Here is a 23,674-nt window from a genome sequence, read left to right as displayed (position 1 = left end):
TGGTTATTAGTCAGTACTCGTAATTTTCCTTCATCTTGAGTGTTAATAACAATTGTACACAATACATTGTATAGAAAAGTTTTACACATATGGTCATAATGTCCAAGACAGTAATTGTGTGGTTGATTAAGTGATATTAATAATTTACATTCACAATTTTAATCCTATATTGTAATTTATGCATTGTATCAAATTGTGTCCACGTTATTAAATCTTTATCTTTTAATGAACAAATTCGCATAAAATGATCATATATTCTAAAAGCGATAGCAGTCCAATTAAAATGTCTTTCAAATTCTTCGTTTCTAGTAAATAATTTATAAGTGGTATTTGGTGCAGATTTCATCACAGCATTGTCATATAAACAGCTTGGCCATCCCAAACCTTTTAATACTATTGTTTATCCACCATACTGCAAGTCTCTTGTAGATACAGGTACTTTTTCGTCAATACATGCAGCCCAGCCTGCACGACAACTATTAAATTGGTCATCAGATTCTCTACTATGAATTTGAGATAGTTCTTCGCCGCCATCACTATCACTTTCAAAAATTAAGCGACGTACAGCTTGGTTAGTAATGTTCTGTCTCGGAGGAAACGATTCATCGCTCAGTAACGAAAGACTGTTATTACTTTCATTGGAATTGGACGAACTCATTGTATCGCTCCGAGATAAAGCACACTAATTAAAATAATATAATAAATACCTTTGTTATTACTTTCCGTCTTTAAAAAGCTGCAGATCCCCTTTTCTATTATATTATATTAATACTGTAAATGCCAACATCAGGAATTTTGTCCTGTACATCTGATAATTTGGCTTACAATGCTTTGAAGTAAAGAATCAGTATGACACACTTGCATTTTGTCACTGGCATTGTCTTCCCACTTGGAAATGTGTTTGGCACACCTGTTCACCCACTTCCACCAAGTCTTCATGATCACCAGTTAAACGGTAATTAAACAACAATAAAAGACTTTTCAACCTGCTCCTCAGTAAAGAGTATAATGAACACTAACTAATACTCTCAGGGTGGCCCAGCAGCAACAGCTGGTCAATTAGCAGACTTTGTAAAATGAGGGAAACAAATTCTAATGAAACTCTGTTCTAGTTTTGTCTCTTCCAAATCTCATTTTGAACATCACAGCAGACAACAGAATGCAGGAACTTTGTATGTTACTGCCATAAAATCTGAACAAAACATAGCATGCTGGGCATTCCATAGATACTAACAAAGCACATCACACTCAAGGAACTAATGTTACTGATTTTAAAAAGGAATGCTAACTGTATTATAAGCAAGAATATTAATTTCAATGGCACACATGATAGGAAGATAGCCTGCCACAACATATTATAATTAACACAGTATATTAGCAGTTTGGCAAACTGTCATAAACAAAGCAAGCTCAATGGAGAGAATAAGGAGAAGAGTGGAGAAAAAATGAGCGGGTGCATTGGCAGAAGGTGGCAAACAAAGAGGATGTGAGTCTTCCACCCTCTTCACTTGCCACCCTCTTCCAATGCACCCACCCATCTTTCCCTGCTCTTCTCCTTTCTCATTCCTTTTTTCCCCACCTTCCTGTCCCATAACGCTGCGCCTGTCAGCATTCTAGTCCCTGCACGCTCTGCCAGACAGCACTCCCAGCCCCCACGAATACACTGCTATCCTCTTCCCCGCTCCTTCAGACTGCTACTTCCATTCCAAGTGAGTTGCATTCTGGTCTGAGCTGCCAGAGTTGGGGGTCATGTGTGCGTGAGATGTGCTCCCTTGTATGAATTAATGATGTATGTTTCTCTTTCTTCTTCTGATGAAGGCTGTGGCAAAACGCTAACTGTCCGAGTGCCTCAACTGTGGCCATCTGCAGCTTAACCTGTCATCTCTACAGTAAAGAACTGAGAATACATTCCAGAATACTGGAGCAAACTGATGTTAAGGTTATTGGTGTATTTATGTGGGTTTGTTCTTTTACCCTTATACTTTGGAGTCATCTGTGTTTTATCTAGGCTCTTTGAGACTTTGCGCTGGGTGAAAAATTCGTGACAAATGCTGGTTAAATAAGGGGCCAATGTTGTAGCATACTCTGTGTAGGACCAAATTGGGATTCCACCTCGACCTGGCGACTTGTTTTAAACTCTCAGTTGCTTCTCTTCTCCAGGGATCCCTGTTACTATGTCCTCCATATGGGAGTCTGTGCAACAGTCGAACTACAGTATGCGTGTACGATTCTCCTGCATAAGTGCTTTCTTTAAAAGTGAAATTTAAAGCTTGCGCTTTCCTTTTGCTGTCTTCTACTGACACACCAACCGATCTCTCACTAATGTCTGATGGTAGAAATTTTATGATTCGCACATAGATCTTCTTACAAATGCACAAATTTCTAACTTTTGCCTGTCAGTAGGTGTGCATTCTTGTTTGAACGAGGGTGCACTTCCTCAGCATTTACCGAATTTTATTATCAAACCATGGTGGTTCTTTTCTGTCCTTAATCCATTTTCTCAGCAGATACTTATCCATGGCACAATTTACAGTCAGTTTGAACTCTACCCATAATTATTCTATGTCCACCACATTAGGACAAAATGATGTCCGTTCATAGCCTAAGCGGGCTGCTAACATCCGCTTCCTGCTTTTTCTAGCATAATTACTCTCACAGCCCTTTTGATGGATTTATTACTTTAATAACCGCCATTGCTTTGATGACATCATGATCACTAACCTCTGTCTCTATACTGACATTGTTGATAAGGTCAGAGCTGAATGTAGCTATAAGGTCTAAGATATTTCCATTGCCGCCGAAGTAGCTGGCCAAGACAGTGTTAAGAAAACTGTGTTCAAAAGTACTTCAAAAGCTATCTGTCCATCCCACCTGCAATGAATCCACAGATGTCCCAGTACATACTCAGAAGGCCAGCTAATTTCACAGTCAGACTGAATTTCACTCAGCAGACATTCTTTTGTCAACTTCAATGTACACTTCTCCTCCTATGGCATCTAATATCTCTCTTTGATACATATGTTGCTTACCTCGCTAAATGTTTTAGAGCTTTCTACTTTGTGTTTCAGCCAGTTTTCGGATCTCAGAATATATTGAGTGTGAAAAATTTCTTATAGGGCAATAAATTCAGGAACTTTGGTATAAATATTTCAACAATTTACTGTTAAAATTTAACTACTTGAAGTGTCGTTCTTCATACTCCGTCTGATTCGCTCTCTGCTCATCAACTTATGAGTGTCCGTCAGAGGACTGTAAACAACCGCATAATCTAAAAAAACTCCTATGTGCACTCCATAAGTACTCTGCTACCCTACTAGCTGCTTCCTTTGCGTAGTGCACCCTGCCCTATCAAGGTGTGTCCTACAAATTGTCTACCCCATAATGCAGTCCAGAAACCTGTAACGAAGACCGTCACGGAATCGATGGAGCATTTGGTTCAGACACTCCACTTGGTTCCAAACCAAAGTATCCCAATCAACTCTGAACGACACTGGAAACTGTGAGTTCTGCTTGCAGCCTGTGAATGAATCCAGCTACCTTTGCCACATCCACCAGCCGCTCGTACGAACTGGAAGTAGCCTCAGAAGCAAAGTGACAGGCGCCATAAGTGTCACGTGAGCAACAACTCACAGGTGACTGCCCCCTTCACCCTCGATAGCCGCAAGCAAAGCCTCCACTGATGTCTCCCAGCAGACGTACCGAGCACAAGTGGACTGCTTTCGGGCCCTGAACGCTACTTCCCTAAGGGTCTCCATAACATGCCTAACTTTAGAGCTCCAAATAACTACCAAATCTTTCCCCGTGCCTGGTCAGACCCTGGTGAAGAAGTTGTCACCTGTCCACTCACAGGTTGAATGGGCAAGGCCAGATGGCCAGTCCCCAGATTGACATTACACAATATGAAATACTGCTGACACTAAAATCCCTGCACGAAAGAAAATTGCCGAGTTCTGTATTCATGAACATGATTTTTTGCATGCTGCCGATGGCATTGGAATCACACAAGGAAAATGAAAAACACTGAGCCACTGGATACTAGATGTAGTTAAAACATACCCCCTTAACTGCTAATTATATACAGGTTACGCCTAAACACTGTGATCAGTTTCTGTGTTATTTGCATCAAATAGCTGCTGTGGTAACATACAAAAAATTCGACAATTTTGTAACAGTGGTTAGTATTCATTGTTTTACACATTGGCATCATCCTTCAAAAAATACGGACCAACAATCATACACGCCACAGCTGCACATCATACCATGACTTCTGGAATCGCCTGGGGTGTTCGTCTAAACGTCATATTTTCCTGAGTCCGAGATTAGAAGGTTTGCTTCTCAACATACCTAGTCATGAAAAAACTTACTTTAACTGACATTGACAATTGTTGGAGAAACAGCGGTTCTCCACTGCAAGAATGTCAGTGCAGTTGGCGAGTACGTTTTGACAATCAGTCTCAACTGTTTAACCACCAGCAGTTTATAAGATTCCACTTAGAATCATCTGATAAGTAATCCAATGAATGTCGTGACAATTTCAAAGTTTATTTCAGTTAAAATTACTGGCATGTGAAGCCAACTGGGAGATTACCTGTGACTGGCGTAATCTTTCTAATCAAAAGTAATCATCGCCATTCTGTAGGCACTAAGTTGAATTCGTATTACATGTAACTTAACACCTCTTCTGTTGAAATTATTATTGTGTTTGCAAATCACTATAGCCCCTCTATACATAAGTGCATGGTAATGTGTTATCTTTGTTAAAACACTCTTCTCACCAAATTTTTTTCCCCCGTTTTTCCATATTTGAAAATATGTTCTGCTAGAGCCTATTTGTCAGTATGTGCAGTGCAAATGTTCCTTCAGTACTTGACGAAAAGGGCATTACCTTTCTTTCCACTGTTCCAATGTATGCCCGCTTGCAACTAAAAGGAATTTTATACACCCCAGTTGTTGCTAGTGGATGCTGTACATCTTTTGCTGCTCTTAAACTTCCTTTTATCTTCTTCGTGGGTCTACACTTAGTTTCAACCCTATGCTTGGCTAATGTGATCTGTGATCCTGGTAATAAACAGGAGGGAAAACTTTTCCAATTTGGCGACCGTTGTTCCATTTTTGCCCTGGCTTCCTCTCTTCTTGGGGCACTGTGTTCGTTTCACTTCCTTACTGGAGTAACCACTTTTCTTGAAAGCTGACCGTAAGTAGTTAAGCTGATATTACAAATAAATCAGATTTTGTTAGCTCTGTCCACAAAGGTATTAATTATATCTCTTTTTTGTCTTGTCTTGAGTGATGGCTGCATTCCTTATGGCGATATCAGTGTGCGTAGCTTTCCTGTACACCTTATAGTCACTTATTTGATTACAGACACATCCATAAAATTAACTTGCCCACTGCTATCTTTCTCCATTGTAAATGGAAATTTTGGGTTGATACTACTGAGATACACCAAGAAGCCATCCAACTCTTCTTCACCATGTGCCCTTACGCCAAAGATATCATCCACACAGCTGGTTTTTCCTTTTTTGGTTGTCTGCAATACTCATCGTTCGACAATTTCCATAAACAAACTAGCAATAGATGGACTAAGAAGGCTGCCCAAGGCTGCCCCGTCTATTTGGTTGTAAAATTTAATGCTGCAGTGGAAACAGGATGTAGTGACACAGTGTATAAATAACGCTACTGTATCAGACGGAAACATATCTGCTATACACGAAACAGCTTCATTCACAGGAATCATCGTAAATAAGGACACAATATCAAAGCTGACAATGGTTCATTCAGGCTCACGTTAATTTCCTTAAATTTTCAATAGAATGTCCTGAGTTTTTAATAACTTTGTTCTACCAATGTGTGGTTGCAGCAATGAGGCTAGATATTAAGCTACCTTGCGGGGGAGCGACCCTATAGCAATCAAAATAGGTCTCTAATAAATCTCTGGCTTGTACACTTGTTGTAATCCACACAGTCTGGGCAGGTAAGCTTTTCTCCTGCAGAGTTGCTTCTCATCACCTGAAAAGGAAGCAGATGCTTTCACCAGTTGATTAGTAATTCTTAAAACTTCTGTCGTAGGATCTTTCTGAAGCTTTTTACGTGTAGTCAGATCCCAAGAATAATTTAAACTTCTTCACAACGATATCTGCATTAATATCTCTGAAAATCTTTCTTTCTGCTTGTCACAAATTATAGTTAGATACGTTTGCTTTTACATAGTACTCTAGCTGTTTATGTCCTAATTTTAGCCTTGAACTGTTGTGATAACAGGTGGATCCGTGCCTCAACATTTGTTATAATGTCATCTGCAGGAACCTTGAGAGACGTCACAGCAAAACTGATGTAAACACCGGATATGAAGGACTACACTGTACGAATTGTAATGTCTGTGCATGTTGCTGAGCTTATTAGGGACTGTGTTTAGACGATAGGCGCACTTGTTCCAGGTTCTCACAACCCTTCCCTGGCTTGGTGATAGTCAGTACAAGACACTACCAATGGCCCTCCACCATCTCACCCACTTGAGAATACTGTGTCGCTCAGGTACAGCCAAACGGTGACATTATTGTCCCACTGCAATGCTTGCTGAGCTCCACGACAGAAGCAGTTCAGATAAAGGTTTCCAATGACAACCCATCTGCATAAACTGCAATGGCACAGCATCCGACACGCATTCTGTCAGAGTTGCCAGCTCCAATTGGGTAGATACAATATGTACCATCCTGTATGTGAAAACATACTGACAAATTATGCACTAAATAACTGTAAGGGTTAGAGATGGGTCGTTCTTCAACTAACGGGTCCAAAGGAATGGTTCATCAAGGTGAACGGAATGAGTGATGAACGGATTCTAAGGAACGGTCTTTAACAGTTCACTTTGGTCGCAGCTTTCTGCTTATAGTTCCCGGGAACGCGAAACGGTCGGCCTTGTTCTCGCAATGGCACGTCGGGCAGTCTCGTTCCAGTCTTGGTCCTGTTCCCGACGGTCTCGGTTGCAGCTTTCTACTTATAGTTCCCAGGAATGGGAAACGGTCAGTCTCATTCCCACAAAGGCACATCGGCCGGTCTAGTTCCAGCCTCGGGCCCGTTCTCATCTGTCTCGATCTTGCTCGGCCGAACTAGTCCTCCTTCGCGTGGCCAGTCGCAGTTCCACTGCTGATTGCTCATAGGTAGTTCAGTATAGAGTTGTTCATTTTGTTCGCTGTGCACGCCCATTCTAGATCTGTTTCAAACCCTTTTTTAGCTCTGAACTTCTGGTTCTTTTTGTATTCTATTCAGTGCCCATGGCCAGTAGTTAAAATGTATTTTATAATTACGTAAATTCCATAAAATTACGTGGTGTAATACATACACCTTTACAGGTAACAAAACAGCACATCAGCTTACTTCACTATTTTGATAAACAGCAGAAGACATACTTGTAAAAAGGCAAGATTTTTTGTTAATATACATGCAAAGGAAGTCAGCATGGCACACACTAGTGGCCATTTTCCGTCTTTTTTTGATCAAGGTAAAAGAGCGTGTACATTGCTATGGAAGGCAGACTGACTTACAACCGAATGAAGCCCACAGTCCATAATCGAGTGTCTGGTGCCACATTTTGTGAAGATAATATGATAACTTCTACAATATTATTTCAGTGGTACAGGGTGGCGCACGAAAAATCGGCCCCGAGTACTAGACTGCTCTTTGTCGTCTACCAATCATCGTCTGCTGTTTCAAAGTTGCTATTTGCATTAGATTCTTTGTTATTTATTCAGTGCTTAATTATTACATGTTTATCTATTCTGCTCGTAGCAGTCAACAAATCCTGCGTAATTGGTGAGCAGTCCGTACTCGGGACTGGTTTTTCGTGCGCCACCTTATATTATTTCACTGCGATCAGCCACATAACGCTACAGTTGGTTAAATGAGAGGTTCTGCAGAATCACGAAAATTACAAGTGTGTGAGAATTCTGTTATGAATAAAAACTATGTTCTCCAGGGCGGAGGCAAGTGCCCCCTATTGGCGCCTTCCATCTTCAGTCACCTATTCTACTAATTTTAAATTTTTCATAAGAATCGTATACCAAAGCACAAATGAACGGTGAATGAGTAAAAATCAATGGTCCAAAAAAGAGCAATCACAAGTGAACTAGTTCCCAAGGATGAACGAATTTGCCCAACCCTAGTAAAGATCCACAAAGCCAAATACATTACAACAATTCTGGATGAAGCAATCCATATACAGCAGTTTAAAACCTGCAGCCATGGTATACACTGCACGAGGAACAACTGCCAAAAAACAATAACTAAGAATTCACTATCCAGTTATGAGTGAGTAGCCCACTTGGCCTAAACCTAGACAAGCACTTGATTTGTGTGATTAATAAATACTGCAAGGAAAGCTTTTCTAACTTACATTTAAAAATAGCTATGATTCTATAATTATATGACACATGGAAACATACTGACAAACTATACACTAATTAACTGTATGGCTCCACAAAGCCACCCAATGTTATTGATTACAATTCTGCATGAAGTAACCCTTATTTAATACTTGGAAATTTGACATTCTATGACTATCATATGCATTTATTGTCAGTTATTCCTCAAAATGTACTGTCATACGTGGGAACATTGGACAAACACAGTTACAAAAGATATAGTAGTGGGTCTAAAGAATATTGACAGTGATGCAGTGGAAATTATTTCAGGAACTGCAGTTATGCAGACAGTAGTGGAAAAGAGAAGTGGGGGAATATATACGCAAGACACTGCTCGATACTTTGGCGCATTATGCCTACTGCATAATATTTATTGCCCACTGTAGGTCTCTTGTAGTTGTAAGAACTGTAAAACAGCACTGAGTAGGTAAGTTTGGGGTACTCTGTTTATAAGAAACACTTTGAGAAAGATCTGATTATGTGGTATAAAGTGTAGGATGTGTTTCAAGACAGGTACTTAAGGTCAGAATTTGATTGCCCTCGCTGTCTATCTGATTTAGGTTGTGGTAAGAGGGGGTGGCAGACTTGATTTCTTTCCAGTTTGATTTGAAGTGGGAGTTCATTCTCATTTGGATGTAATACAGCTGTTGACTGAATAATATGGCAATTCCAATCTCTCCCAGGTCGAAGTGAGTGGTTTCACAAAACCTGATCTGTCAGAACGGGCTGAGAGAAAAACAGGTAGCCCACACAGTCACTGAGGAATCTAGTATGCAAAGCAACTAGCATGAAGTTCTGTTAATCAAATGTGAACGGATGTCTTGCTGCTGTAATGTAGCACCATCATCTATTCTGGACAATTTCTCAGCAAATATTACTGCTCTATCCATCCCCCATAACTCCCTAACAAACCTCTAAACGAGCACTTCAAAACAAATGCAGCGATAACCAATAATGGTAAAAGTGCAAGTACGGGGTACCACACATTTTCCACTGCTTGTTGCTCTTGGTAATGATTTGCATGATAAATGATGGGACATGGAATTAGTTTCAAGGTGTTAAAGGGACCAAACAACTAGGTCATCAATCCCTCCCTCCTATGCGTATCAAGTCTGGAAAAGTCCTCAGGGAGGAGGGACACGGAAGACGAATCCTTATGAACCCAATTGTAACTGAGAATCACTACAACCAAGAGAAAGAAGCAAATAGAAGTGATAGAGGGGTAAGAGAGTGAAGGCAGGTGAGTTGCTCCACCCAGAAAGCAGATGGAGGTCCTCAGGACAAGTTATGCAATGTGTGATGCACCTTCTGCACCTGACCAATGTTTCCTCACTCCCCTGCCTCCCCATTACCACAAGAAAACTAGCAATGTAGACAAGTTGGTTGGTTGGTTTGGCCCATTACCACAAGAAAACTAGCAATGTGGACAAGTTGGTTGGTTTGGAGGGGGACAGGGGAGGGTCAGACGAAACACCAAGGTCATTGGTCTCACAATCTAAGGTGACAAACTATGGGACAACAGCACAAATGCACAGTCCAGTCAACAGGACAGGAAACTGAAAACAAAGGCTCAAAAGAAATGATGGGACAGGCAGGAAGAGTAAAGAACAGGAAAGGGGGGAGGGGTGTTGGGAAAGGACAACAGCAGGGTGTGCTCCAAAGATGCTACGCACAATGGGGAACCAGCACTGCCATCAAACCATCCCGATTCTCACATAATATCATGATCGCGACAGAGTGGGGACAACACCAGGGCTTGTGATTTTTGAGGGTGTGAAGTTGTGTTTTTGTTGTATTTTACAAAAAATGGAACAAAAGAATTTAGGGCAGTGTTATGTAATAAAGTTTTGTGTTGAACTGTGAGTATGACCATTGAAAAATTGAAACAGGCCTGTGGAGAACATTTTTGATCAACAGCAGAAGTTTTTCACTGGCACAAATCACTTTTCAAAGGCCAAGAACCCACTGAAGATGTTTTGGAGATAGCAGATGGGCTCTCCAATGCCATAAGCGACATCTGTTGATAGAACACCTCTTTGCCTTTACACGGCTCCATGCCTGGGTCTGATTGCTAATAAAATGGAAGAAACAAGAATGCTAGGAACGGTATGTCAGTACAATTTGACTGCATGCCCCTTGTTTGCAGGTTTGGCCAAAGGTTCACTGCCTCTCTATGGAAACCAGTCCCCACAGGTGTACCCAGTGTTTCCTTAATCGTGTTGACTACTCTGATGCAGCTGCTACTGCCGAACCTTATGCTCTAGCCTCTACATCAGCGAATTATCAGCCTGTATTTCATGTCCTCAAACAGTGGGAGGAGTGAATAATGAGACTGACTTTTTAGCTACCAAAGTTCTTATTTTTTTCAAACAACAATGGATATAAGCAGAAACAAAGTCAGTGCCCGTTCCAGCAATAATATACTTACCACAGGCCTGACTTCACCACTGTGCACTACCTATTTGAGCACATATATTGTTTCATTCATCAATGAGCTCTACACTACATGCCAAAAAACAAAGAAGAAGGGGAGGAGAAGGGAAGGGGGAACATAGAAAGAGGAGAGAGAGAGAGAGAGAGAGAGAGAGAGAGAGAGAGAGAGAGAGAGAGAGAGAGCTTTAAATCACTGCAACTGGAGAATGGAAATCACTGAAAGTGCCAAAATTGTCCAATGTTAAGATTTTCATGGAAATCTTTGTACGTGCCAAGGCAAATTACATAGGAAAGGTTGGAAGTACCACAAAGGTTTCCTTTTAGCTCACAAGACAGGTGTGTAATAGATGTAAGAGAATGGATGTTCCATCGGCAGACACACAGTGAACACTGAATGTGTCACGCGCCTACAGGCAGCAATTGTTGTAACATGTGTCTGGTGTGTGGCCCTATCATTGTAATACTTTGAATATTGCTATTATGGAAAGGAAAGGTTACTGACTTAAAAATAAACTCAGAGCTTAGAATTCATGGAAGTCCATATTCAACGTACAAAGGGGGAGCTGTTAATCCTACATGATGTAGGGTCGAACTGTAGGTATAGTGGTGTGTTTTGCCTTACACAATAAAATACCTATAAAGAATATTCAGGATGGAATGTAACAATATTATGGAATGGAAAGTTGCCACTCATCATATAGCAGAGATGCTAAGTTGCAAATAGGCACAACAAACAGACTGTCACAAATAAGCTTTCAACCAACAAGGCCTTTGTCAAACACAGACAACCCACACTCGCAAACACGATCCAGTGTGTGTGTGTGTGTGTGTGTGTGTGTGTGTGTGTGTGTGTGTGTGTGTGTGTGTGTGTCCCTCCCCTATGTTTGACAAAGGCCTTGTTGGCCGATAGCTTATTTTTGACAGCTTTCTGTTGTGTCTATCTGCGACTCAGCATCTCCACTATATGGTGTTGGTTGGTTGGTTTAAAGGATGGGAGGAAAGGACCCAACTGCGAGGTCATTGGTCCCTTGTTTCCGGTAAAATAATTACACAAGGGAAAGAAGAAAAGAAAGCACACATACAGCACAATAACACGAGAATGAAAGAACCAGAAGAACGACAGGAGGACAATCAAGACTACTATGGATAAAACAGGAAAAGAGAACCACAGAGAGAAGCAAGAAACAGGTAGCAGGGATAAAAACAAGATAGCAGATGACCGTGGCTGGCCAATCACGAGAATAAAAAGGAAAAGCCAGGCACTCTGTGACACATTAAAACATCCAGTCTAAAAGCATTGTAGTGGAGAACACAAAGGGACAAAGGACATGCGCAAAAACCACTATAGAATGATAAAACCCACCATCACATATAAAATGTAAAAGTAAATTAGATGATGAGGCATTATCAGCTCAAATTAATGGCAACGAGTCCGGTAACTGAAGAGTCCGTTGCAGGGCAGCCAAAGAAGGACAGCTCACCAAGATATGGCCCACTGTCGGCCGGACGCCACACCGACACTGAGGTGGGTCATCACAACGCTGGAGGTAGCTGTGTGTCGCCCAAGCGTGGCCAATGCGGAACCAACGGAGAACCACAGAGTCCCCGCGAGAGGCCCGCATGGAGGTCTTCCACACATTTGTAGTCTCCTTAATGGCACGCAGTTTGTTGTGCGGACTGAGGTTATGCCATTCCATCTACCAAAGCCGCAAAACCTTGGGGCGTAGTACTGAACGCAGGTCAGTCGCAGAGAAGCCAATCTCTATAAGCGGTTTCCCCATAGCCTGTTTGGCCAGCCTGTCGACAAGTTCGTTGCCCGAGATTCTGACGTGACCTGAGGTCCAGACAAACACCGCTGAACGACCGAACCGTTCCAGGGCATAGATGGACTCCTGGACGGTTGCTACCAAAGATGACGAAGGTAGCACTGGTCGATAGCTTGTAGGCTGCTCAAGGAGTCAGAACAGAGAAGAAATGATTCCCCAGGGCACGAACGGCTGTCCTCAAGAGCAAGAGATATAGCCACCAGCTCGGCAGTGAGAACACTGTAGACATTGGGCAAGGAATGCTGTTCAATATGTCCTCCATGGACATATGCGAAGCCGACAAGATCATCAGCCATCGTGCTATCAGTGTAAACCACTTCATGGCCTCAGTACATGTCAAGAATCGAAAGGAAGTGGCAGCGGAGAGCCGCATGGTTAACTGAGTCCTTAGTGTCATGTGAAAGGTCCTGGTGAAGCTGTGGCCTAAGTGTACACCATGGAGGTGTACATGAATGGACCTCAAGTAGAGGTGGTAAAGGCATAGACTCCAGTTCGGAAAGAAGGGATCGGACATGAACTGCAATTGGAAGCCCTGACCTGGGCTGCCGATGTGGGAGATGAACCACTGTGGGTGGGAAAAGGAGATGGTAATTCGGATGTGCAGGAGAACTACGAAAGTGTGCAACTTAACTGACCAGCCAGTTGTGCATGCCTAACCTGCAATGGAGCGACTCTGGCCTCCACCAGGCCATTGGTCACTGAACTTGTCCTAAAAGCTCCAGTCGTTAGGTGAATGCCACAGTGGTGCACTGGGTTGAGTATATGCAATGCTGAGGGCACCGCCAAACCATAAACCACACTCGCATAGTCAAGCCGAAATTGAACAAGGGCTCTGTAGAGCTGTAGCAGCGTAGGGCGATCTGAACCCCAGTTGGTGTTGCTCAGGCAGCAGAGAGCATTGAGGTGCTGCCAGCACTTCGCTTAAGCTGACGAAGGTGAAGAAGCCAAGTCAATCGGGCATCGAAAACCAGTCCTAAGACTCGATATGTCTCCACTACAGTGAGTGGATCATCATTAAGGTAAAGTTCTGGTTCCGGATGAACAGTACGACGCCGACAGAAGTTCATAAGACACAACTTTGCAGCCGAAAACTGGAAACCGTGGGCTAAAGGCCATGACTGCATATTGCGGATGGCTCCCTGTAGGCACCACTCAGCGACTCCAGTAGAAAATGCAGGAGTCGTCTGCATACAGAGAAGGAGAGACGGACAGCCCTATAGTTGCTGCTAGACAATTAATGGCCACTAAAGACAGAGAGACACTCAATACAGAGCCCTGCGAGACCCCATTCTCCTGGGTAGGGCGGGACCCAATTCTCCTGGATATGAGGGGGAACTTTAGAAGGCACCAACTTGGACAAGAAAAGTATGGAGCGACAGAAAATTTTGGATAAAAATCGGGAGCGGGCCTCAGAGACCCCACTCGTGAACCAGGTAGAAGCCGCCCTGACATGGAGCCAGTAGGCCACATGACTCGAGGACCCAACCCAACTGCAAATACACCATATGTTCCAGCAGCTTACAAAGAACATTGGTGAGGCTGATGGGCCGATAGCCACCCTCATAAAGCGGGTTTTTACCAGGTTTGAGCACTGGAATGAGGGTGCTCTCCTGCCACTGCGATGGAAATACACCATCGCACCAGATCCGGTTTAAGAAGACGAAGAGATGTTGCATGTAGTCAGATGAGAGATGTTTAATCATCTGACTGTGGATCCAATCTGGCCTAGGCACAGTGTCGGGGCAATGTGCTAGGGCAGTGAGGAGCTCCCACTCTGTAAATGGGGCGTTATAGGATTTACTGTGGCATGTAGTGAACGAGAGGACTTTCCCTTCCAGCCGCCATTTGAGAGTGCGAAAGGCTGGGGGTTAATTCTCCAAAGCAGAGACTTGAGCATAGTGCTCAGCAAAATGCTACAATTTTCGTAGTTTCATATGTAGGTATTGGTGTTTTGGTATCGTCAGCTGTGGTCAAGAGAAATGTCTGATTCCAATTTTTGTAGTTTTTGCTGTAGGGGTTGGTGTTTTGGTATTGGCAGATGCGGTTTAACTATGAACATCAAGTGAAGTGTCTGATTCCTGTAGATTTTTGTAATTTTTTTTTGTTCATCACTTCATGTATTTTGGGATCGTGGTGTGTTTTTTTTACTGTTATATTTAGCTTGTGCCCTCGCTAAAACCCCCAGTTGTCCCATTAGTTTGATTGTATTTTTGGAGCGAGATGTTACTGTCTTATTTATACGTGTTTTTTGCTGTGTGTACGTAGTGACATCTTAGTTGCCACTTAGAATAGCCCTTTCCACCATATTGATGACGTCATGGGTCAAAGCAGACGGGTGGAATTGGATGCTTCCGTTGACCCCAAATTAGTAAGAAACAACTTCAGCGAAGAGATACATTACCCTTGAAAGTTAAAAAAAAGGTTTTTTTTAAATAAAACCCATACAACATAAAAGTGGAAGCTCTCCTTTACAGAGAATATAGCAATACATGGTACTAATCCACAGAAAAAATCTAGCTTTTCTGGATTGGCATTTTTTTTGGGGGGGGGGGGGGGGGGGGGGAGGGGGGAATTAATTAACTCTGTAATAAAATATAAAAAAATTCGAACTGTGACAGTAAAAGAACTTTGACAGATATGTGCAAATGGAAGATACCATTGTAATCACAAAGCAATTATCTTTCAAATGAAAAAAACTCAAACAAAATATCTATAACTGTTACAGAGCTACAGCATTTTAAAAACTTTTCCAAAATTCGCCAACTTCTAAATGGTCTTCACAGTGTCATCTTTGGAGGCCTGTAACTCGGGGCAGGAATTTTTTTGGAGAAAACAAAAACAGTCCATGTTTCTTACTTACTCCTGAATTTTAACATATGCTAAATTCAATAACATCCAAGACTATGAAGGTAACCCCGCTGCCTGAAGTGATACGGATTATGCCCTCAGAACTTATATTTCACTAAATGCAAATTGCTTGTAGTATAACTTCCATAGGGTTTTCCCCCTATTTTCCTAAATATTTATTCTAGGCACATTCAGCATTTCCCACTTCCATTCTTCAACTGACAAATATACTATTTTGAAATAATTCCGTTTGGATGATTACTTGGAAGAGAATTCTCGAAAATTATTGTTTGTGTTTTTATAAATGAAGACGCATTTGGTTCTGATGCAAAAAAAGCAATACTCATTACCTGTCAACAAATATTCACTCAAAAATTAATTTTTGAACCTATAAACATATTCGATACAATGACTGGAAAAGTAAGAGATAAACATGTGTAGCACTTACAATGTCATAGGCTACACAACAAATTACCTATTTAATACAGGTTACATATGTTGTTTGTTTTCTGTAGCTATTTATTTGTGTAACAATTGCAACTCTCAAAAAAAGCAAAACTTGATTTTTTCATATATTTATTATTAACTAAATCAAAGTGTAGCTCTGAAAACAGAATACAAACCAATATGATTTACTATGGTTAAAGCTTCGAAATTGGGGTGTAGACACTCTACATAGTACACTGAAGAGCCAAAGAAAGTGGTACACCTGCCTAATATCATGTAGGCCCCCCACAAGCACACACAATTACTGCAACATGACGTGGTATGGATTCGACTAATGTGTGTAGTAAAGCTAGAGGGAATTGACACCATGAATTCTGCAGGGGTACCAACAAATCCATAAGAGTATGAGTGGGTGGAGACCTCTTCTGAACAGCACGTTGCGGAAATACGGAAGCGTCCGATCCCGCCCGTCTGCTTTGACCCATGACGTCACAAATATGGCGGAAACGACCATAAACCACGATTCCAATATGGCGCATAGAAAGTCGGTACGTACATATTATGACGACGAAAATACATCGAAAAACAAACACATACACATTCCACAAAAAGCCTAATGACAAGAGTGGGAAATGGGTGTTTTTAGGTGGGGACAAACTAAATATAAACAAATTTAGACACCCACCCCCCATATAAAACCACACAAAACGACGAAAAAAACCGATATCACAAAACTCCCCAAATACCACTAAACACAATATCATCTGGAATCGGACACTTCCCTTGCCTGTTGTGTATAGGCTACACAACAAATTACCTATTTAATACGGGTTACATATGTTGTTTGTTTTCTGTAGCTATTTATTTGTGTAACAATTGCAACTCTCAAAACAAGCAAAACCTGATTTTTTCATATATTTATTATGAAATGAATTATTTATTATCAACAGCAGCTCCCGATCCCATAAATGAGGATCAAACACTTCCCTTGGCCTATATAGCTCAAAAACATCTCCAGATACCAATATCAACATACACATCCACACATTGGTATCAAACACTTCCCTTGACCTGCGCACTGTTAATTTTATCCGTCATATCCATTCCTGAACAAAAACAACAACCGATTAATTTTACTAAAATTACCACACGATGTACAGCGAACAGACCTAAATTAACCTTCACACAAAATCGTTAACTCACTGAAACGAATTCCACAACAAACACAGCCGACACTCGAACAATTCTTGATACTGAGCAAAAGCAAACTGAGCCCATTACACCACACAAACGAAAACCCTGAAGATACCACCAGTGAGCACAACAAACCACAACACGACGACATCTACAAACACGCCACACTCAGAAACCAAACTCCGCGCCGTCATGACGTCACACACAACACCCGTACGTCATGGGTCAAAGCCGACGCGTGGGATCGGACGCTTCTGTCGACCCCCTGTACATATTCACCGTTCGATACAACATGAAACGAGCCTCGTTTGACCAGGCAACATATTTCCAGACGTCGACAGTCCAATGTCGGTGTTAACGGGCCCACGCAAGGCGTAAAGCTTTGTGTTATGTAGTCATCAAGGCTACACGAGTGGGCCTTTGGCTCCGAAAGCCCCGTATCCATGGTGTTTTGTTGAATGACTTGCTTGTTGATGGCCCAGCATTGAAGTCTGCAGCAATTTGCAGAAGGGTTGCACTTATTCTCTTCAGTCGTCGTTGGTCCCGCTCTTGCTGGATCTTTTTCCGGCAAGAGGGATGTCTGAGATTTCATGTTTTACCGCACTCCTGATATTGATGGTACACTCATTAAATGGTCGTACAGGAAAATACCCACTTATTACCTCAAAGATGCTGTGTCACATCGCTCGTGTGCCGATTATAACAACACGCTCAAACTCACTTAAACCTCGATAACCTGCCATGGCAGCAGTAACCGATCTAACAACTGCGCCAGACACTTGTCTTACACAGGCGTTGCAGACCGAAGCGCGTATTATGCCTGTTTACATTGTTCGGTACTTGAATACACATACCTGTACCAGTTTCTTTGGTGCTTCAGTGTGTGTAAACATCTTAACTCATTTACAAAACACAAAAATGGATGCACGATACTGCAACTAAAATTTCTGATCCCTTACCCAGTGACATAAAATGCTCGACAAATAGTAAAGTAAAACTAGAGAACAAAATGGAATAAGAGTACCGATGATCAGCTTGCAGACATATTTACAAATTAATTTGCGACATAAAAATGACAATGACTCGTTCCACATCAGTACGATTTATACTTCAAAATTATCAATGCGACATAAAACCAATTTAGCTCATGAATGTTCAATGCATCTAAAGTTTTCCCTCCTCTAGCTTATCCAATTAACATCGAAAATAACAAACTACTGAATATTCATTCAATAGGCTTACATTATTAAACCTAATTCCATTTCAAAGACAACTCTGTGATTGTATTTTATAGGAAATTACAGCAACGGGCGTTTATTTCTCTTACAATATATGTATAATAAACATCAAGCGATAACTTTTCCAAGAGAAACGTATATAAACATACCTTACCAGCAGCACAGCGTCGTTTACTGTTTCGATGATACAAAATTACCAAACACAGCGACGCGCGATTTTCAACCGACACAACTACCGGTCTAACCCTCCAACAGCCTTATCTTGAAACGTGATTGGAGAATCGCGAGCAAGCTCTTTCAAACGAATTCGTTCTAAAGAGGCAAATATAAACACAACAAAGATAAAAGATTCATCCAGGAACACACCAAAGATAACAGACCCGCTCTTATGCAACGATATCTGCGCAGTTATTAGCGCACGTTTGTGTATGCAACATATCGCCGTAAATGTGGTGCGTTCACATGACACACGTTCCAGTGTACTGTTCGCCCGCCGTCGGTCGGTGCAGAAAAGAAGTTTCAGTGGCAAGAGACTAAACTCTCGTACAATAACCTCAAAGTTTATTTCATGTATTCAGAAATGGAGGAAATACTATTACGGTATGTGCTCGCAGCTTGTGTTAAAAAAGAATTTAAAGAATGTAGCGTGTACTCAAGAGTGACCACCTTTGGTGAATTGTTCTTCTTGTAAAATCGAGATGAATCAACACTTCACTTATTTAATGACACAATGAGAGGCAACTTGAGCACTCAGATGAGTCATTGGTACTTCTGTACAATGAAGGTAGGAGCCAGTTGCCTATGGCGGATGGTGCTTTGGAATTGCCCACGGAACTTTACACCATGGTTGTGGATGGACTGTAACAACATGTTGAAGCTGATGGACAAAAAGCCTTGATGTGTCGATTCTGTGGAACACAAATGCGGCAATGTCCTTAATCTTGTCCTGTAGACAGTTTTCTGCCAATAACACCTGTAATTCTCATACTCTGTCCCACCACAGCACTCCCAGCGCCCACCACAGACAGCAGTTAGGAGAAGTCGTAGTGATGACACATTCAAGGTGCAAGTCGTATCCCATGCGGCGCAGCCATAGAGGAGTTTGAGTTGCACCGTCTTCAGCTCCAGATCTTTACTAAGGAAGAATAGCAGCAGCACATTAATCATCCTGTATGTTGATTGTTTACATTGTCGGAGATGTGTTAACGTGAACGACTTCCGAGGACGACCCTCAGATATCCCAGGCTGTTGACTATGGGATCTCATGTCCAAGGACTTTAAGTCACGTCAGAAGGATCGGCAGCCGCTTCTGTCTTGATGCAATTGAAGGCCCACTTCTCCATCGTGTCGATCTGGTTGGTTAGAGTTATGTCTGGACATTGTAAAATCAGTATCTTTGGCATAAAGGCTTCATGTGATCATGGGATTGGTCAGTAGATCGCTCACATAAAGATGAAGAATAATGGCGCAATGAGCGATCCCTGCAGGACACCCTCCTGTAGTGATTTGAGTCCTGCCCACAGACATAGAAAACGTTTGGTCATTTAGGAATAGTCTACAAAATGGATGTAGCAGTCTGGAAGTGTCATCTGCTCATCACATTTCACAATGAAGTTGTGCGACACCTTATCATCAGCCTTGTCAGTATCAAAGAAGATGGCTACAAAAGATTGAAGTGGTGTTGAGTATGTCTGGTTAGGCGTATAAGCTGGAATTTGGCTGAGACCTTTCACTGAAAGCAAAACTGGTCTGGCCTGATGCCTTGTGCTCTAACAGGTGGTGTCTGAGTCGTACCAGCAAACCCTCTCCAGAAGCTTCCCCACTGTGGGTGACAGACTGATAGGACAGTGATTCATTGGCCAGGTTAAATCTCTGACCAGTTTAGAAATGGGCACGATTTTGACTGCCTTCCAGCCAGAAGCAGAGAGAGAGAGAGAGAGAGAGAGAGAGAGAGAGAGAGAGAGAGAGATCAGACTGGTCTACACAGTAGCTGCTTAAGTGAAGGCAATTTTCATACATAAATTTACTTTACGAGTTGCAGGGTGAACTGGATGACTGGCATAAATATTTGAGGGTGGATTTAGAAACATACAGTTCTCTTTTGATGCTTATAACTCCTCGTATAATGTAGGAAATGCTTTTATGATGACAGCAATTTCTCCACATGAGTGGCTGACAATGACATCAACATTCCTGGTAATAGGAGCTATAAGGATCTAAAATTTGCTACTGCAGTTTCGAAATAAGCACTGAGTGAAATCATACCCGACACACATAAGCTATTTACACAGTTCTGGAAGATGCTTTCATGAGGGGAAGTAAAGTACAGTACCAGTACTTCTATTTCAACGAGTTACAGATATTAATTTTACAGTTTAAATGTGGTTGAGACAATATATTCTTATAAGCTACATATGTGGCCAATGATCTGTAGTTCAGTTTGTTTCTAAGTAGAGATTTTCAATTCCATGCCTGAAGTCTACCAGCAACTTCTGCAGCAAAATACAAAATTCCATTCTGAATTCTAGATAGGGATTCACAATATATATGAAAAGGTTTACTTCCTACATGTGACAGTGAATTCTCTGTCCACCTCCATAGCGTAGCGGTAGAGTTACTGCCTACCACGCAGGGGGTCCAGGATCAATTCCCAGCAGGGGACTGGGTATTGTGTGTCCATCATCATTGACTCACAGGTCGCCGATGTGGCGTCAACTGAAAAGGACTTGCAATACAGCGGCCGAACTCCACCGAATGGGGCCTCCTGGCCAACAATGCCATACGATCGTTTCATTTCAGTGAATTCTCACACATTATATTAGGACAGGTCTAGCCAAACAGTACTCCTCAAGTGCTAGGGCTCCAGCCGCACTTTTGCCTCTCGCTCCATGTGCAGCAGTGAATGGGACCAAAGTATGATGACAGTGAAAAATGAAGGCTGCAGCCGGACACCATTTGAACAAAACATTCATCTTGTAAGATGGTTCAAATGGCTCTGAGCACTATGGGACTCAACTGCTGTGGTTATCAGTCCCCTAGAACTTAGAACTACTTAAACCTAACTAACCTAAGGACAGCACACACATCCATGCCTGAGGCAGGATTCGAACCTGCGACCGTAGCAGTCGCACGGTTCCGGACTGCGCACCTAGAACCGCGAGACCACCACGGCCGGCCATCTTGTTAGATGATCAGCAGTATGCTGACAACACTACTTGCTTTAAATTATGTTTACTTTTTGCATTATGAATACTATGGTGTCTATACAATTGTCCAAAGAATAAGAAGTAGAGAAGCCACATCATTCAATGCCAAGTGAAATTGCCTTACTTTTCATGTCATTTAAAGGCCATGCAAGCACTTAATACGCCATCACAGTATTATGGTCTGGATAAACACTTACAGGATCGTCATTACGCTACCAGCCAGGAAGACGATGTGATGTACACGTCTTGTGACTAATGACAGCAAATGCTGGCTGCACTGAGTTCGGGGTAAGTAGAATGTTAACAAAATATTTTGTGGTTAACAGCATGTATTATTTGAACTGATCAAGTGTCTTAATGCAAGGGAAGCAGCATTTGATAACATATGGTGGTCAACATTGATGTCATAAAAAAAGGAATCCTAAGGGGAAAAAAAACAGCTTTAAGTTCCTGACATTTCCCAAAGTTCAAGGCAGTCTTCTGTAGACCAGACATGACTAACTATGTGTCAGAAATTGAAACATTTCATTATGATTTCTTGAACAGCTTCTAAAACCTTGCATGACTGAAGCCAAATTTTGATTTATTTGTTACATCCTTCTCGTGTTTGGCTTCTAATATACATCATTACTTCCAACTTGAGCTGACTGACGTTCAGTATAACACACAGCTCAACGACCTGTTTCTCCATTCCAGATATTTGCAAGACTCTCATGAAATATCACCCCAAGAGCAATATCCTCGACTGCACAGACAAGCTAATGTTATTTCAACCTTTCTTTTCCTTGTTATGAAATTGACAATGTATCACTGGCAGTGAGGTTTAATACATTTTAATCTGCATAACTCTGTGTGTCTGACTATATCATGAATCATAGTTCTAGATATATCTCATATTATAAAATCGATATGTATATAAATTTATAGACATAGCACCTTAAGCCTGGTTTACACGACGACATTGGCTTGCGCCACTCATTGCGCGGAATGAGTTGCACGCAGATGGTTTCATATTTCACTGTAGACATGGTGCCACCATTATACACCAGTTTCGTCGTTTTGTGGGTCCCTGAGTCGTGTCTGAAATAAAAGTTTTGGCAGCAGCACGTCGCACGAGTTGTGATGGAGTTAAAGCTTGTTGCGTGGAATCGCTGCATAAGAAAACAAATAAGAAACGTGTTTCGATTCGTGACTGGATGAAGAACAGACGTCAGCTCGGTTGCTCAGCATCCTTGCTGAGATAATTTAAAATGTAAGACCCAAGAAGTTCTTTTGATTATCTTAGGATGTCACCAGAACTGTTCACGTTTCTTCTAAGTAGAGTTAATTATGGGATAAGGAGTAAAGATACTGTAACGCACGAAGCACTGTAGCCAGAATTGAAATTACATATATTGCGTGCATTACAAGCGAGAACACTAAGATGCGGTTTTAGTTGGTGATGACGCTTTTCCCATTAACACCAATAGTTATTAACATTAACAGTAATAATTATTCGAAGCAGGCCGCACTAAGAAGAGAATGGTTTGCAAACTGCTCTCTTGAAGTTAGATCTGTATAGTGGCAACACTTCAAAATGCTAATAATTATGTGAATGGGGCGTACTGCTGCGACGTTTTAAGTAAAGAAGTTTTGAATAAACAATGCAGCTTCTTGATTTGTGTTATTTTCCCTCCTGTCAACAATATTCCTTAACAAAGAGCCGGCCAACTCGAACGAAGGGATTTTTGTCTTGTAAACGAGAGCATTGCCACAGCTAGAATTACACTTGCTTGTATTTTTCTTAATTCAGTTGTATATGTGCTCCTAAAGGCCCGTCCACACACAACGATCTGTCTGCGCAAATGTCTGCGCACATCACATCTGCGCAGACAGATCGTTGCGTGTGGACAGAAGATTTGAACCAGCCTGAGGTGTGTGCAAACCTGGAAGTTGGAGTTGGCGGTTCGAGCGAAACCTCTCAAATCTGTGGGTTCAAATAACATCTGCGCAGACAAGCTGGAGCGTGTGGACAGGAGATCGCCGCAAATCTGGCGCAAAACAGCTGTTTGCTCAGTCTAGTG

At 41.8% G+C, this 23,674-nt stretch overlaps 1 protein-coding gene across 2 annotated transcripts in view; it reads right to left on the bottom strand.

Annotated features, from left to right (window-relative positions):
* The window catches only part of LOC124717033, a 123,553-nt gene extending 104,847 nt beyond the window's left edge, over nt 1-18,706 (bottom strand). Inside the window, exon 1 of one of the 2 annotated variants that reach the window (XM_047243688.1) lies at nt 18,555-18,706. The gene's annotated coding sequence lies outside the window, so the exon portion shown is untranslated. The remainder of the gene's footprint in view (nt 1-18,554) is intronic. The other variant, XM_047243690.1, reaches the window with a different exon arrangement.
* Between the last annotated feature and the right edge of the window lie 4,968 nt (nt 18,707-23,674).

Source organism: Schistocerca piceifrons, chromosome 9 (genome assembly GCF_021461385.2).
Source record: "Schistocerca piceifrons isolate TAMUIC-IGC-003096 chromosome 9, iqSchPice1.1, whole genome shotgun sequence".
NCBI classification, from domain to species: Eukaryota; Metazoa; Arthropoda; class Insecta; order Orthoptera; family Acrididae; genus Schistocerca; species Schistocerca piceifrons.
The sequence above is the reverse complement of the archived record's forward strand: the minus strand, read 5'-3'. Positions and strand labels throughout refer to the sequence as shown.